The sequence below is a fragment of the Lissotriton helveticus genome, chromosome 1_2 (assembly GCF_964261635.1).
Source record: "Lissotriton helveticus chromosome 1_2, aLisHel1.1, whole genome shotgun sequence".
NCBI classification, from domain to species: Eukaryota; Metazoa; Chordata; class Amphibia; order Caudata; family Salamandridae; genus Lissotriton; species Lissotriton helveticus.
The window spans coordinates 390110304-390126413 of NC_136058.1; the positions used below are offsets into that span (position 1 = coordinate 390110304).

General features: G+C 47.0%; 1 long non-coding RNA gene across 1 annotated transcript in view; it reads right to left on the minus strand.

The window, feature by feature from the left end:
* Window positions 1-2209: 2209 nt before the first annotated feature.
* Window positions 2210-16110, minus strand: part of LOC144806224 (uncharacterized) — a 32546-nt gene continuing 18645 nt past the window's right edge. Inside the window, exons 2-3 of the long non-coding RNA XR_013605730.1 lie at window positions 6917-7027; window positions 2210-2312 (exon numbers count right to left, since the gene is read on the minus strand). This is a non-coding gene — a long non-coding RNA (uncharacterized LOC144806224). The remainder of the gene's footprint in view (window positions 2313-6916; window positions 7028-16110) is intronic.

The window sequence follows — 16110 nt, forward strand, 5'->3', positions numbered from 1 at the left end:
CTGTGAGTTATGCTTAGGAATTATGTTCTAATGTGTTTAGGCTCATGAGATTGGCGCAGAATATATTTCACGCCTAAATGTGATACTGTGCATAATATGCTTTATGTTAGGATAATGCTGAGTATAGTGTTTGGCAGTAATTACTGGTTGTACGTTTATGATATGTCTTACTTTTACTAAGTTCAGTTTGTGATGGTTCTGACCGTGGTCCAGTGGACCAGGTGTAAATAATCCCTTGTAAATATGACCTAGTGCCAAGTGGCACGATGTATATTTCGTGAGTACTATTCTAATGTGTTATGAGAATACAAAGACTATTTTTGATATAACCTTGTGTGGTTTTCCTTTTGTGGTGTGCCTGGGATGTTGTTGCTGTGTGTTGCACAAACGCTTTACACATTGCCACAGGATAAGCCTGACTGCTCGTGCCAAGCTGTCAAGGGGGTGAGCAGGGGATATCTTTGGCTTGTACCTCCCTTGCCCTAAGTAGAGTGTTGGTCTCTGCCTGGCTTTGGCGCAAGCCTTAGCCAACCAGAGATCCCACTTCTAACAATCAGGATAACTTTTCCCCACAGTGAATACATTAGAGAACATTCCAGCATTGTCTGGGGAAAGCCTACGCTTAATGAAGCCAGATTGATCAGATTTGATAAGTAAGGGGATAACACCCTCCAATCTAGAAGCAAGGATTTTTGCAAATATTTTGCAATCATAATTGATTAGGGAGATTGGGCGGTAGTTTTGGCAAAGGGAGAGGTCTTTGTCAGGTTTAGGGAGAATTGCGATAGGGCATCAAGAAAAGAACCTACAGGTTTAGAGTGGAGTAAAAAGGAATTAAAAGGTGCAAGTAAATGTGAAGTGAAAATAGATGAAAAAGAAGATACAAGTTCAATTGAAAACCCATCAGGACCAGAAGCCTTTGCTCTTTTTAAATATTTAATTGCATCAGAAATTTCCAAAAGAGTAATATCCTTTTCCGAGAGAGCCATTGCGTCCGGAATGGGCAAGGAGAAGGTAGACCGTCAAAAAATAATTGAGTGTCGGTTGCAGTAGGATGAGTATTTTCCTTATACAGTGTAAAAAGTCTGAAATGCTAAAACTATATCAGGATCCGAATGTAGTAGAGTGTTATTAAGGGAACTGCGAATGGGACCAATGTTTTTTCTTTCTGATTTGACTTTTAAATAATTGGCCAATAATTTTCCAGCTTTGTTTTGTCCCCCATGATAAAACAATTTTAAGTAGAATGTTACAAGCATCATAGGTAGCCAATTTGTTTAGATCGGATTTAGCCTTGATTAGGTCACGAAGATTGACAGAGGATTTAGAAGTATAATAAGAATGTTCAAGGGTTTTAATATGATTAAGTAAAGAGAGGTACTGTGAGTTCAGTGATTTTTTTTCCTTTCTAGCAGTATATGCGGTCATAAAGGCTCTGAACGAGGCCTTGAAGGCATCTCAGTTATTACGTACAGAGGTTTCACCTGACTTATTGAAGTGAAAAAAATCTTGTATAAAGGAAGTAGCCTTTAAAATAAAAGTTTGATCTGATAATAGGGAGTTATTAAATCACCATCTAGCATGTTTGGAGGTAGTAAGGGACAAATCAAAAGAAACTGAAACAGGGGCATGGTCAGAAATAAAAATGGAGCCAATCTCAGAGGATTGGAGCGAGTGAAGTAAAGGTTTAGAAATTAAAACATAATTAATGTGGGACATAGTATGATGAACAATAGAGTAAAACGTGAATTCACAATCAATCCTCGTCCACTCTATGATACGAGAGGCAATAGCAGATTAAAACGATTTATGAGATTTATCTGGTATAAATTTACAATCAGACTTCCTGTCTGAGAACGGGTCAAGCCAATTATTGAAATCGCCAGCAACAATAATATTAGAGTTAGTAATTGAGGATAATTTTAATTTAATACTGTTCCAAAAATCAGGGTCAGATTTAACCGGCCCATAAATGTGAAAAAAGTAACAAGTATTACCCATCGTCCACTCGCATCATTTTCAGTATATACAATTTGTAAGTTCATATATTTATGGCAAAGGATGGCAACACCACCTTCACGGTTAACAGCAGGGGGGAAAACAACCTGGCACACCCATTAACACCAGAGTTTGAGAGACTCTACGTCATTACAAGGAGTTTCTTGTAAAAAAAACAATCAGAGTTAAGTTTTGATAAATGGGAAAGTACCTTTTGGCGCTTAACCGGATGAACCAGACCACGAACGTTCCACGATACAACATTAAACATGTTGATGTTTAAGAAACAAGGGGATACTCACAACGGTGACGAACTGCAAAAAACAACAATAAAAACGTTGATCATAAACAGTAGACAACAGGATAAAATTAACAAGATTGTACAAAAGCACATAAAAGAAATACTCAAACAAATGTAAGCAGAAGAAAGGGAAGATAAGCAAAGAGAGGGAGAGTAAAGGAAGGGAGGCAAAACAGGAAGAGAAAATGAAAAAAAGAATAGAAACAGAAAAAGGAAGGAGAGACAGATCAAGGAAAGAAAGCCAGATCTGTAAGAAGCAGAGAAAGAGACAAAAACCGAGCATGTGCGCACTCAAGGACAAGCTATACAATGTAGAGAGGTGTAGAGGAAGAGGATAAGAAGAGTATAGAGAAGATAATATGAAGTTTTAGAATGAGTGAGATAGTGCAAGAGAAATAATTTGAACAGCTTAAATCATCATAAATAGATGAGGAACATTACAGACCAAAACAAGGAGTACTAATGATAGTAACACAGTAGCAGTCTAATGATGTAGTTGCATAGAACATTACAAGGACATTGAACATTTGTGTCCATAAGCATTCTGGTGATAGAATGCAAAAACTGTTTTAACTTGAAAGGATCTTCAAAAGAGCAGGATACACCTTCATGGGTGATTTTGCAGAGACAAGGATGTAAGATGCCATAACGGATGTTCATAGATTTTATTTGTAGTCGGAGGGCTAGGAATTCTTTATGCCTAGCATTGGCAGCATTAGAGAGATACTGTGAGTTAAAAATGTTATGACCCGACCAAGCAAGACAACGTTTTTCTCTGGCAATTTATAGGACATGCATTAAGTCTGTGAATTCAAGAAAAAGCAGAATTATGCCACATGGCTTGTTAGAGTGAGGTTGCGGTCGACCAAGACGATGAGCTCGTTGGATGTTGAAGGGTGTCGAAGATAGAGGAGGCAGCCAAGAATTTTTTCAAAAAAGAAAGGAGATCCGGACCTTCAATATTTTCGGGCAGACCATAAAGTCGAAGATTATTCCTTCTGTTACGGTTTTCTAAGTCCTCAGTGTGGAGTTTAAGTTTATGGATTTCTTGTTCCTGTAAAGGTACTTTAGGAGACACATCTTGAAGATTGCTTATAAGTTGTTCCATTTCAGACATTTTACCCTCCTTACTGATCCATCTGTCTTCAATCAGTCACATTTTTTATTGGTGGCACTCAAGAACGGTTTTAATGCTCGTAGTTCATACAAAATAGAATCTAAAACCAGGATGGAAAAAGAATGAACAGGAGAAGGAGGATCATTTTGACTCTCTTGGGTTTGGTGCCAGACGAAGATGACTTTGAGAGAAATGGAGTTGTTGGCCGTCTTGACAAGATAAACTTGAAGACGAGGATGAGAAAGATTTTTAAAAGTAGAGATCCTGCCCATAAATAAGATTCTCAATGTAGTACCCAACGAGGGAATGAAGCTATTTCAGACGCAGTATTGATAGAGATATCAGGTAAAATCAGATGATGGAGGTTGTTGAGTATAGTAGGTTTACAATCAATGACTAACCATCCACGACCATCCAGGAGTAGATTACTTGTAAGAGAATTCGATGCCAGTCAGCCCCAGCAAAAACCAGGCAGTAGAGTTGGAGGCAACATGCGGATGGGGTAAACAAGACCAGTCCAGAGAACTTGCCACAGCACCAAATATCTGTTGCTACAAGGAGAGGCGACTTGAAGGTATCCTTTGTTCCCTCACACCATGACATGTGAAGGACTGTTCTATACAATAGAATCCCCACACTCAAAATTAGTCACAGAGTCATATGAGCAGGAGAAATAAGAACAGGTTCAGCTGGCTGTAAAGGCATGAGGCTCAAATGCAAAAGGAAAAAAGATGTCAGGGAGCATTTTCCTGAGTAAATAAAGTATGGCAATGTTGAGGAAAAGGCAAAAATGTAAATGTAGTGCTTATATAGCGCACGAATCACCCCCGAAGGGGTCTCAAGGCGCTGTACACATACCGCTGTGGAACCCTTCCTGGCCTTTCCCTGTGAAGTTCCCACTCCTGGGCACGCCCAAGGTGAAGCCAGGCATCCTAGTGCTGTTGGGGCCGTTGTGGAGATTAAGCAAGCTATTGCCCAGAGTTGCAGAGTGGGACCCATGATTAGAATAGGCACCGAGGCGAGAATGATCAAGTCCGGGGAAATTGAGCCCAAGACCCGCCAAGGCGGGAATTGAAACCTGGTCCCGGGCCAGACCTCTGCATCAGGGTCTGCCGCTTTAACCATTGAGCCACACTTCTCCACATAGGAATGCCTTTACTATTTAGTTATCCCCCATTATAGAGAAGCTGTGTAATAACAGAGAGGGGTATGGTAATTGAGGTGTAAATACCGAGTTGACAGGTCCACTACAGCAACTTGCTTGAACACGTTGGTTTTCTTCTCAGGAGACACGGGCGCCACGCAAACAAAATGGCGGCCGCCTGCGTCTGAAAAACCAATTTGCTGCAAAAGCGGCTGAAAGCAGAAGAAGCGTTACTTCAGGATGCAGTAAACGCGAGCCGCCATGAAGAGGGAGGCGAACAATTGCCAACGACTGCAAGGCAGGGTCCAAATGTGGTCAAAATCCTCCGACGGCGACCCGCGATACAACGGCGCTTAGGTGAGAGCTGCCAACTTGCTCAGCGCTGTAGCTACGCCCCGCCCTTTCTAGATCAGTATGAACCATCACCCTTACCTACGTGTCAGAGGACCACAACTGAATTGCCTATAGAAGACTAGCAGGGATTCCTTGTTTAACCAACTTTTGCCAAAGGATTTGCCGCTGTACACAATCAAACTCTGATTTAAAATTTACAAAGCACAGATATATTGGTTGCTTCCTGGATTTGTATTTGTCCATTATTATTGAAAGTGCAAAAATACTGGACGCTGTACTAATCCTTGCATGAAACTGGATTGGTTTGGCGGAATGATCTTCTTTGCGCTGCCACTGCGATAGTTCTGATTCCTGCAAAGAATTTAGTGTATCTTGCAGCATAATTAATCGATAATGTGCTGGTTGTTCCCAATCACCACTCGTGAAGATGGGAGTTATTATAGAGCCTTTCATGACTCCGGAATAATCGCAGACTGAAGAGCATGGTTAAAGACTTTCATCAGGTATCCTGCCCAAACCGTAGGGTTATCCTTGTACAGAGCAAGTGGGATTCCATTTGGACAGTGTGCTCCATCTTGTCTTTGTTTCTGGATGAATGTGCATACCTGGTCTTCTGTAATAATCAGTTTACTTTCACCTTGATTTGTTCTGCTTTGCCGTTGTACCCAGTTGGTGTCAGAGGCTTGATTAAAATGTTTAGTTTAAAAAAACCTATTCAGCCAGCTTCTGTTAATGTAGATATTGTACTCGTCGGTGAGGCTCTATTCATACTATTGATCATCTTCCAGAAGTCTCTTGAGTTTTTGTTTTTACTGTTATACAGTGCTTTTGCCCAGATTGTTTGTTTTGCTTTTGCTTTTTCTTCCCAAATTAACCTCCGAAAATCTGTTTATCTTCTTTAGTTTGGTGTGAAACTCATGATTCCCTGGCCACTTCTTTGTTTGTCTAAATATTCTGGTAAAATTCCTTTTCAGAATACGACTCTAAACCTATTTAGATTTTTAGCTTGACTGTTAGGTTGCTGAGTGTTATGGTTATTTTTCAATGCGTAGGAGGCCATTAATTTCTCTGTAATGAAGTCTCTATTGCACTGTTACAGTGAGGGAATCCACTAAAAACAATGCTCGACCAATATTAGAGCTGATTTCCTAATTGAGACTTTAGATCATGGGTACTCACAAACTTTCTGTCAAGGGCCAAAATTACAGTGTGGTTTGTGGACGACAGCCGCACCGGTAGGGCTGAGGTAAGTGAGGGAGCGCGGCTATAGTAAAAAATAATCAATCCCGTTTCAAAACTTTAGACAATGCGACAATGCTGTATTTATAAAATAGATGTAACTACAAAGAGCACATTTTTATTAGCGGGCAATAGCAATCTTAAGAGGCATTGTATAGCTTCATACATATTTTGACCCCAATTCCATCACAGTCTCTCTCTCTCTCTGTCAGTCAGTCAGTCTCTATCAGACAGTCTTCCTCTCCCTCAGTCAGTCAGTCAGTCTCTCTCTCTCTCTCTTTCAGTCAGTCTCTCTCTGTCAGTCAGTCTCTCTGTCAGGCAGTCTCTCTCTCTCTCTGTCAGTCAGTCTCCTCTCCACTGACTTTCTCTCTCCACTGACTTTCTCTCTCCACTCTATCCCCACTGTCTTTCTCTCTCCACTGTCTTTCTCTCTCCACTCTTTCTCCACTGTCTTTCTCTCTCCACTGTCTTTCTGTCCCCACTCTCTTCCTCTCTCTCTCTACTCTTTCTCTCTCCACTCTTTCTCTCTCCACTGTCTTTCTCTCTCTACTCTCTCCCTCTCTCTACTCTTTCTCTCTCCACTCACTCTCTCTCCACTCTCTCCCTCTCTCTACTCTTTCTCTCTCCACTCACTCTCTCTCCACTCACTCTCTCTCTCGCAACTCTCCACTTTCTCTCTCTCTCCACTCTCTCCCCACACTCTCTCCTCTCACTCTCTCCTCTCACTCTCTCTCTCTGGGGGGGGAGGAAATGGGTACATTACCTGCAAGGTCCGCAGGCCGCCAAGAAAGGCCTGCCGGGCCGTTAGCAGCCCGCAGGAGGTACAATGAATACCACGGAGCTAGACAAATCCTTCAGGAAAAATCGTCTTTTCCTAAACAGGAAAATAAAAATCATCAGACCTCAGCAAATTCTTTATTCAAGTCCATTCGATTTACCCGAAAAACTTGATTACCCACGGAGCAAACATGTTAATAATCAATTATACTCAATTCTTAAAAATCCGATTGGTAAAACGGCTGTCTTTTTACCAAGCTTATATACTAAGCTGCATTTACAGAGGGGTCTCCAAATAAACCAAGGCTAGTTGACAGCAGCCCTACACGGTGGACCTCAGGCCTCACAGGAAGCAATAAAGTGTATCCAGCAACAGTTACTTGTTTACCCAAAGGAAACAATAAATCTATGTTCATGGAACACAAATGGTGTGCAAACTAAGATTAAAAATACTTATTTGACTACCACCATCAGACATTTTTAAATTGTATTGCTTCAAGAAACATGGGCAACGCAATCATTCACGTTGGAAGGATTCACTTGGTACTTTGCTCCAGCCACTAAAACTAAGAGATATGGGCACCCAAGCAGTGGCCTTGCAACATTCATAGCAATTGACCTAAAGATGGAAAACAAACAGGTAGGCATAGATTATAATGATATTTTAAAAGTAAAATTGCGAAGTAGGTATAAAAATACTACTAACCTTCTGGTATTAACTCATGTGTACATTCACCCCACCAGAATGACCAGAAAGTCAGTCTGCTAATCTCATAAATATTTTATTACAACAGTTATAAGAAGAAACACACCTGGAGATTACAGGAGACTTTAACATGAATCTGCTTTGGTCATTTGCCCAAGACGATACTATATTCCAACAAGATCATCTATGGGCTATCTCGAAACGGTCTGTAACCCCAGAGAGTAGCGGGTTGAAAGTCATGGTGGGAACAAATCTAGTTAAAGATTTGAAATGGTCTTAAATGGAAGGCTCCAACAATAGAAGGCCCCACCTGAATTGCACTCGTGAAAAAATGTGTTGTGTCTATCAAGAGTGAAGAATAAGAGTATTCTTCACTCTTGATAGACAAAACAAATTTTTTCACAAGTTAGTATAGACCTGTGATGACAGTTTTTTAAGTATTGGAAGGGCACCACGACGAAGCATAGTAGTGGAAATCAACACACTAAGAGGACAAGGCGAAAATATTATTGTCAGATCCTACGTATGAGTCTAGACAGGTGCAATTCAGGTGGGGCCTTCTATTGTTGGAATCTGTTTGAGTGGGGGCCGGCCTCCCCTGTATATAGTTCTTCCCACTTTAACTCCTTTTTGATTGTCCCTTAAATAGTAGGCACCAACAAGATTCACCACCTCATGGACTTATCAGGTCAGAAATCCAGCATTGATTATACCATAATATCTTTACCTTTATTTAAAATATCTTTCTTTCGGATTACAAAAAAAAACTGAAAGTGATTATGGACAACAAATCATGGAACTTAAGATCCAATGTTCAAGACAAAAAAAGGTAAAGTCACTTCCTGGGGAGTTACTAACTGTAAACTATAGGAGGCTGTGCTGGTCGGAAGGATCTAAAGCACTGGTACTCATGGTACGGCCCGCGGGCCGCCAGTGGCTCGACACGCCTTCACTGGCAGCCCACGGACCTTGCCTTGCAGTTTCCAGGGCCAGCAGTAAACACAGAAGATGAACACAGGAGCACACGTAGTGAATACGTATTAAATAGGTATTCACTATGTATGCTCCTGTGGCCATCTTCTGTGTTTACTGCCCGCCTCTGTGACATAAGGGCACCTTCAGGAAGCTTCCCAAAAGGCCCTTTAAAAGTCAGCAGTAAGCGCTTTCCCAGCTGACTTTTAAAAGGGCGTTTTGGGAAGCTTCCTGTTTGGACAGAGCCAGATAGAGTCACAAATAAAGATAGAGACACAGAGACAGATAGGGACAGAAATAGACAGAGGCAGACCAAGGTAGAGACAGGGACAGACAGAGACAGGGACAGATAGAGACAGGGACAGACAGAGACAGAACCAGATAGAGACAGGGACAGAGAGACAGAGGCAGAGACAGGTAGAGACAATGACAGATAGAGACAGATAGAGAAAGGTAGAGGCAGAGACAGGTAGAGGCATAGACAGATAGAGACAGGGACAGACTGAGACAGGGACAGACTGAGAGACAGAGATAGAGGCAGGGACAGATTGAGGCAGGGACAGAAAGATAGAGGCAGAGACAGATAGAGACAGACAGAGACCGGGAGATGGAGAGGCAGACATACAGAGGGAGAAGGACGGAGGGTGACAGATGGAGGGAGACAGAGGGAGAAAGACAGACAGAGGGAGACAGAAAGAGGGAGACAGACAGAGGGAGACAGACGAAGGGAGACAGACGGAGGGAGACAGATGGAGGGAGACCGACAAAGGGAGGAGGGAGACAGCCAGAGGGAGACAGATGCAGGGAGACAGAGGGAGGGAGACAGACAGGGGGGGCAGAGGGAGGGAGACAGACAGAGGGTGAGGGAGACAGACAGAGGTAGACAGAGGGAGGGAGACAGAGAGAGGGAGAGAGAGTGACAGAGGGGGAGAGAGAGAGAGAGGGAGAGGGTGACAGAGGGAGAGATAGAGAGAGACAGTGGGAGGAGGGAGTCAGAGGGAGAAGGGAGACAGACAGATGGAAACAGAGGGAGACGGACGCCCGAAGACAGAGGGAGGGAGACAGACAGAGGGGGACAGAGGGAGACAGACAGAGGGAGGAGGAAGACAGAGGGAGGAGGGAGACAGACAGAGGGAGACAGAGGGAGCTGAACTCAGGAAGGGACATAGAGAGGGAGGGAGACAGAGATGGAGGGAGACAGGGGGAGTGAGACAGAAGGAAGGACACAGAGAGGGAGGGAAACAAAGGGAGGTTGCCAGAGGGAGGAGGGAGACCGATAGAGATGGATGCAGGGCGACAGAGGGAGAGAGACAGACAGAGGGGGACAGAGAGAAGGAGAAAGACAGAGGGAGAGAGAGGGAAGGAGGGAGAGGGGAAGAGAGACAGAGAGAGAGAGAGAGGGAAGGAGGAAGACACAGAGAGAGTGAGACAGAGGGAGACGGATACAGAGAGACAGTGGGGGGAGACAGACAGAGGGGGACAGAGGGAGAGAGACAGAGGGAGGAGGGAGATAGACAGATGGAGACAGAGGGAGACGGACACAGGGCGGGACACAGAGAGGGAGGGAGACAGAGATGGAGGGAGATAGAGATAGAGGCAGCAAAAGATGCAGGCAGAGATAGAGGCAGAGATAGAGGGAGACAGGCAGAGGGAGACGGATGCAGGGAGACAGAGGGAGGGAGACAGACAGAGGGGGACAGAGGGAGGGAGACAGACAGAGGGGGAGGGAGACAGAGGGAGACAGGGAGACAGGCAGAGGGAGAGAGAGAGAGAGGGAGACAGATAGAGGGAGGAGGGAGACGGACGCAGGGAGACAGAGGGAGGGAGACAGACAGAGGGGGTCAGAGGGAGGGAGACAGAGAGAGACTGACAGAGGGAGGAGGGAGACAGACAGAGGGAGAGAGAGAGGGGGTGACAGAGGGAGAGAGAGAGGGAGACAGGGATAGAGAGAGAGGGAGACAGAGATAGAGATAGACAGCAGGAGGTAGACAGACGGAGGAGGGAGACGGACACAGGGAGTGAGACTGAGGGAGGGAGACAGACAGAGGGGGACAGAGGGAGGGAGACAGAAGGAGGGAGACAGAAGGAGGAGGGAGACAGAGGGAGATGGGACGGACACAGGGAGGGCACTGAGAGGGAGGGAGACAGAGGGAGGGAGACAGAGGGAGGAGGGAAACAGAGAGGGGGAGACAGAGGGAGGGAGACAGAGGGAGAGAGAGAGAGAGAGAGACAGAGAGAGAGAGGAAGAGAAAGAGAGAGGGAGACAGAGGAGAGGGAGACAAAGGGAAACGGACACAGGGAGACAGAGGGAGGGAGACAGAGAGGGGGACAGAGGGAGGGAGACAAAGGAAGGGGGGAGACAGAGGGAGGAGGGAGACAGACGCAGGGAGGAACACAGAGAGGGAGGGAGACAGAAATGGAGGGAGACAGAGGAAGGGAGACAGAGGGAGGAGGGAGATTGAGGGAGGAGGGAGACAGATGGAGGGAGACAGACAGAGGGAGACTGACGCAGGGAGGAACACAGAGAGGGAGGGAGACAGAAAGGGAGGGAGACAGAGGGAGGGAGACAGAGGGAGGGAGACAGAGGGAGGGAGACGACGCAGGGAGGGACAAAGAGAGGGAGGGAAACAGAGGGAGGGAGACAGAGGGAGGAGGGAGATTGAGGGAGGAAGGAAACAGACAGAGGGAGACAGAGGGAGACGGAGGCAGGGAGGGACACACAGAGGGAGGGAGACAGAAATGGAGGGAGACAGAGGGAGGGAGACCGAGGGAGACAGACAGAGGGAGAGAGAGTGGGAGGGAGACAGGGGGAGGCAGAGAGAGAGAGAGAGAGAGAGAGAGAGAGAGAGAGAGAGAGAGAGAGAGAGAGAGAGAGAGAGAGAGAGAGAGAGAGAGATGTGTGTATGCCGTTTCTAGTCGCCGGGCCGGATATGGTTAGGGCACTTCCACCGGGGTTCCTCATATTCCATCTAGATAGACCATTGGGGCGGGGAGGCGGAATCGCCATCATTTACAGGGATACATTAACGTGCAAGGCCCAGGACGGTGGGATAAACGATTGCGAGAGCTGTCAGTTCTCTCTACGCTTGTCGCCCACCGCGTCCCTGGCAGGCCTTCTCGTTTATCGTCCACCGGGGACTACGGGCAACTTTTCTAATTCCTTTCTTGAAACGGTTGCACTCCTTGCCTCTTCCACTGCCAACTTTGTGGCATTGGGTGATTTTAACATCCATTTCGACGACCCTCACAACCCCCTGGGAGTTGATCTGCAGCATGATCTCAAAGCATTTGAGATCAACTTGGTCAATTCGGGTGCAACGCATGGAAAGGGACACTTGCTCGATCCCATTTTCTCTAACTCAGACCGCCTCCAAGTTCTGCCTGCATTGCCTCTGCCCTGGACAGACCATTTTATGATTCCGGCTCGGTGGCAGTACGATGCCCCAGTGGTATCTACACCTAGGGTATTCACGGTTGAAAGAGCCTGGTCTAGGCTGCCAGTGGATACCTGGGCGGTACACCTGGAGGCGTCCCGCCCCGTTTTCGGGACTGACCCGTTAGTAGTCGATGAGAAGGTAAATGCTTGGCTGACCAACTCACTGGATACCATCCTCCCTAAGAAAAGAAGACTTACTAGGGGCAGGAGAGTTAGATCAGCGCCCTGGTATACGCCAGAGATCAGAATACTGAGGAAGGGCTGCAAGAGGCGGGAGACGATCTGGAGGAAGGACTGGGGCGAAGAGAGCCGGAGAGCATATCGGGTGGCTCTCGCTGCTTATAAATCTGCCATCCGGGCAGCGAAATCTGGGTTCTATGAGGAGAGGATAGGCCTCTCTTCCAACTCATCAAAAGAGTCTTTTAAGGTCATCAGAGAAATCTTGAAAACCCCCGAACCTCCGGTCTCGCATGATAACCCACGTGAGAAATGCTTAGAACTAGCCTCTTATTTCAAACTTAAGATTGAAAATATCTTGTCATCCCTCCCTCGGTTAGCCCAGGAGCCATCCTCCTAGGGTCTTGGCCCGGGGTGAGGACAGCAGAGCTGGCCTCCTTTGGACCAGTCACTGTGGACGAAGTTCTCGGGGCTTTGGCTTCCGTGAAGAGTGGGTCCCCGAGAGACCCGGCCCCGATGAAATATCTGAAGCAGGTAGCCCCTACCATCGGCGGCCCAGTGACGGATCTTCTAAACTTATCCCTCACTCAAGGTGTGGTGCCCCCCAGTTGGAAAGGATCGGTAGTCAAGGCCCTCCTGAAGAAGCCCAGCCTGGACCCCGCCGACCTTGCGAATTTTAGGCCCATTTCTTTACTCCCTGGCCTTAGTAAGGTGGCGGAAAAACTTGTGAATAGGCGCCTATCGGGCTTTCTGGAATCCCACTCCCTACTGGGTGACTCGCAGACGGGTTTCCGCCCCGGTCAGGGGACGGACACCGCCTTGCTGGCAGTCGTGGAGAATGCCAGGAGCATTTTGGATTCAGGGGGATCGGTGGCAGTGATCCTCCTGGACCTCAGTGCGGCATTTGACACCGTAAAACATCAGGTGCTACTCCAGCGACTGTCGGGGGTGGGGGTCTCCGGGACGGCGCTGAAATGGCTCGCGTCCTTTTTAGAAGAGCGCACTTTCGAGGTTTGGGAAGGCCACGAGAAGTCAACATCGTTCCCTCTCCAGTGTGGTGTGCCACAGGGCTCATCGTTGAGCCCTACATTGTTCAACATCTATATGGCCCCGCTGGAGAGTGTGGTACTTCCACTGGGAATTAAGATCATCAGCTATGCCGATGATACCCAGTTGGTGGTAGGGCTTCCCCAGTCGGCGAACCAGCCCGATCAGCTGCATGCATGCCTGGTTAAGATCTTCACCTGGATGGGCAACTCAGCCCTTAAACTCAATGGTTCTAAAACCGAACTGATGATGTTGGGGAACTCTTCTCCTTCCCTGCCCCTAAGCAGCTGGCCCAGCTGTCTGGGAGTGCCACCTACCCCTAAACAGGAGACCGCAGGCGTGTGCTTTGGCCTGCTCCGATCAGCCCGGAAGATCTTACCCTTCCTCCCGACGGCCACCAGGAGGCTATTAATTCAGGGGCTCATCATCTCCCGGCTGGATTATAGTAACGCGCTGTTCCTGGGGGTGCCAGAATCTACTCTGAACAAACTGCAGCAAGTACAAAACGCCGCTGCCAGGCTTCTGACAGTCCTTCCCAGGTGGCAATCAGCCCGTCCGGCGCTGAAGGCGCTTCACTGGCTTCCAGTCAGAGAGAGGGTGAAGTTTAAGGCACTCTGCATGGCCCACAAAATCCTGTAGGGGAAAGGGCCACCCATCCTTCGTGGTATGGTTCAACCCTACAAGGCCCCCCGCGCCCTTCGCTCAGACCACCAACATCTCCTGCAAGTCGCGAGAGTAAGAAAGGCCAGGTCTGGTGGTAGAAGATTCTCTGTTAATGTGGCAGCTCTGTGGAATTCCCTTCCGCTTGCCTTGCGTTCTGAAACCGGCACTTTACGATTTCGTAAATTTTTAAAGACTTACCTGTTCCCTGCCTAATGAGCCGTCTCTGTTAGGGTTGCTCTTTCTGGACCAGCGCTGGGATGCCCAAGGGTAACCACGCGCGATACAAAACTCACTAATAATAATAATAAGTGGCTCAGTGGACGAATGCGCCTGCTGCAGGGGCTGTGTTCTACCTCATGTTCCCAGTTTTTTTCTTGCTCTAGCCCCCCCCCCCACTGACCCCGCCCTCACCTGTGCGGCCCTCGGCCACAAACCATACTGTAAATTTAGCCCCCGAGAGAAAGTTTGTGACTACCCATGATCTATACCTTCTAGGGAAGACCCTTATCCACAATCCTTGCCACCAGATTCCCAGCAAATGTGGTGGGACAAACAGCAGGCAACACCAACACTACGTGACCTCCAGTACAAAACAAACTCAGGCACACCACCTATCACCATAGGGGTGACCCCATTTCACAGCTCCTCCTCCCCTGGGCGCACCGCCACAGTACCCAATTTGGGGCCAAGAAACCCTTCAAACCAGCTGCCTGCGCCCAGAACAGAGTTACCAGAAATTGGCACACCTTCAGTGCACGGAGAGATGTATCTGGCAACTGTGACTGCGCCTCTAAAATCCATCAAACCAAGTAGTATCCTTCCTGTCACAGTGTATGACAACAGCAATTTCTGCGTTCTCTTCCACTTTGCACGGGACTCTCCGTCGGGCAGGCTGAACGTGCTGGTGGTTGTTATCTCCATGATTATCAGAAGAACACTGTGTTTCAGGCTGCTGTCCCAAAGGTGATGAAGGTGAAGCTTCAGCCTCTCTCAGGAACTGAACTTCCAGCCTTCGGCCCCCTTGAGCCTTCCTCTGCTATCCTTCAGGGCCTGCTGCTGGCAAACATACAGAAGGCGAAGGTGTGTCTCCGGTACAAGTTGACTTTTACTATGGGTGACCAGACCAACGAGATGGGTGACCTCGCCCAGCTTCCCCTTGCAGTCTGGAGGAGACTATAGCTATAGCTATGAGAAAATCCCTGGAAGACGAGTGAAGGGCCACATGATGCCTCATCAGCACCCTCTGGAGGCCGGGGAGCCTTGTTGCTAGCACAATGGTACTAACAGTTGGGGTCTGCCCCTCCCTCTTGGGGTGGTGGCTAGAGCCTTCTCAGATGTCTCCTGTTTAGTCATTGGATTTGCTCTTCAGTTCCTTTCCAGCTTCTCGCCCGGGTAGCTCAAAGTTGGAAGAGGGCGGTAACAACCTGCTCTGTGGCAATGTGAAGATTTCTTCACCACCTTGCTCTCTTGTGGCTATGTCAGGCAAGATACAAAGGCCTTTAAACCCATTACTAAGCCATAGGAGGTGACTGACATTCACTTGACCTACCTTTAAAATTCCTAGTGACATGACCTCAGTTTCTGGTAAACTGTGACTGGTGAGCTTAGCGGTAAGAGGAGAGGCACAGACTTCTCAGGTTTTGCTTAACCGTGGTGCAGGGCAATGTTCATGTGGTTTAGTGGTCATGTATACATTATGGGAATGCTGATGGGTATAACTTCCACATACCATCTGCCAGCCAAAGCTTCATAGCTTCGTGAGTCGCCCACTGTTTTTGCGACCAAGCATGTGTGTGGCATGGTCCAATGCAACATCCTATCCTGGTCTTCGACCCAACTTGTGTTTTCTAAATCAGTTTATCCCGCACTGCTGAAGGGAAGGCTGTACATGCCCTTTCTATTCACCAATATCAACCTCCAGTGACAAAATAAGACAAAATTTAAAGGCCTGTTAACATAAAGAGAGTTTGTTGAAGAATACAATAAACAAGGTTCAAGCAACAAGAGGGAAGAACTCAAGCTGGACATCATAAAGCAAATAAAGTCAGCAAATAGAAAGCCAGAAAATGTGAGTTATAAACCACAGAGTCAATGGTAAGTAATGGGCAGAATGCACTCCTAGGTCAACTTTCCGAATGTTCTCATGATGTTTTCGGTTGCAACCTCTGATGTAGGATGT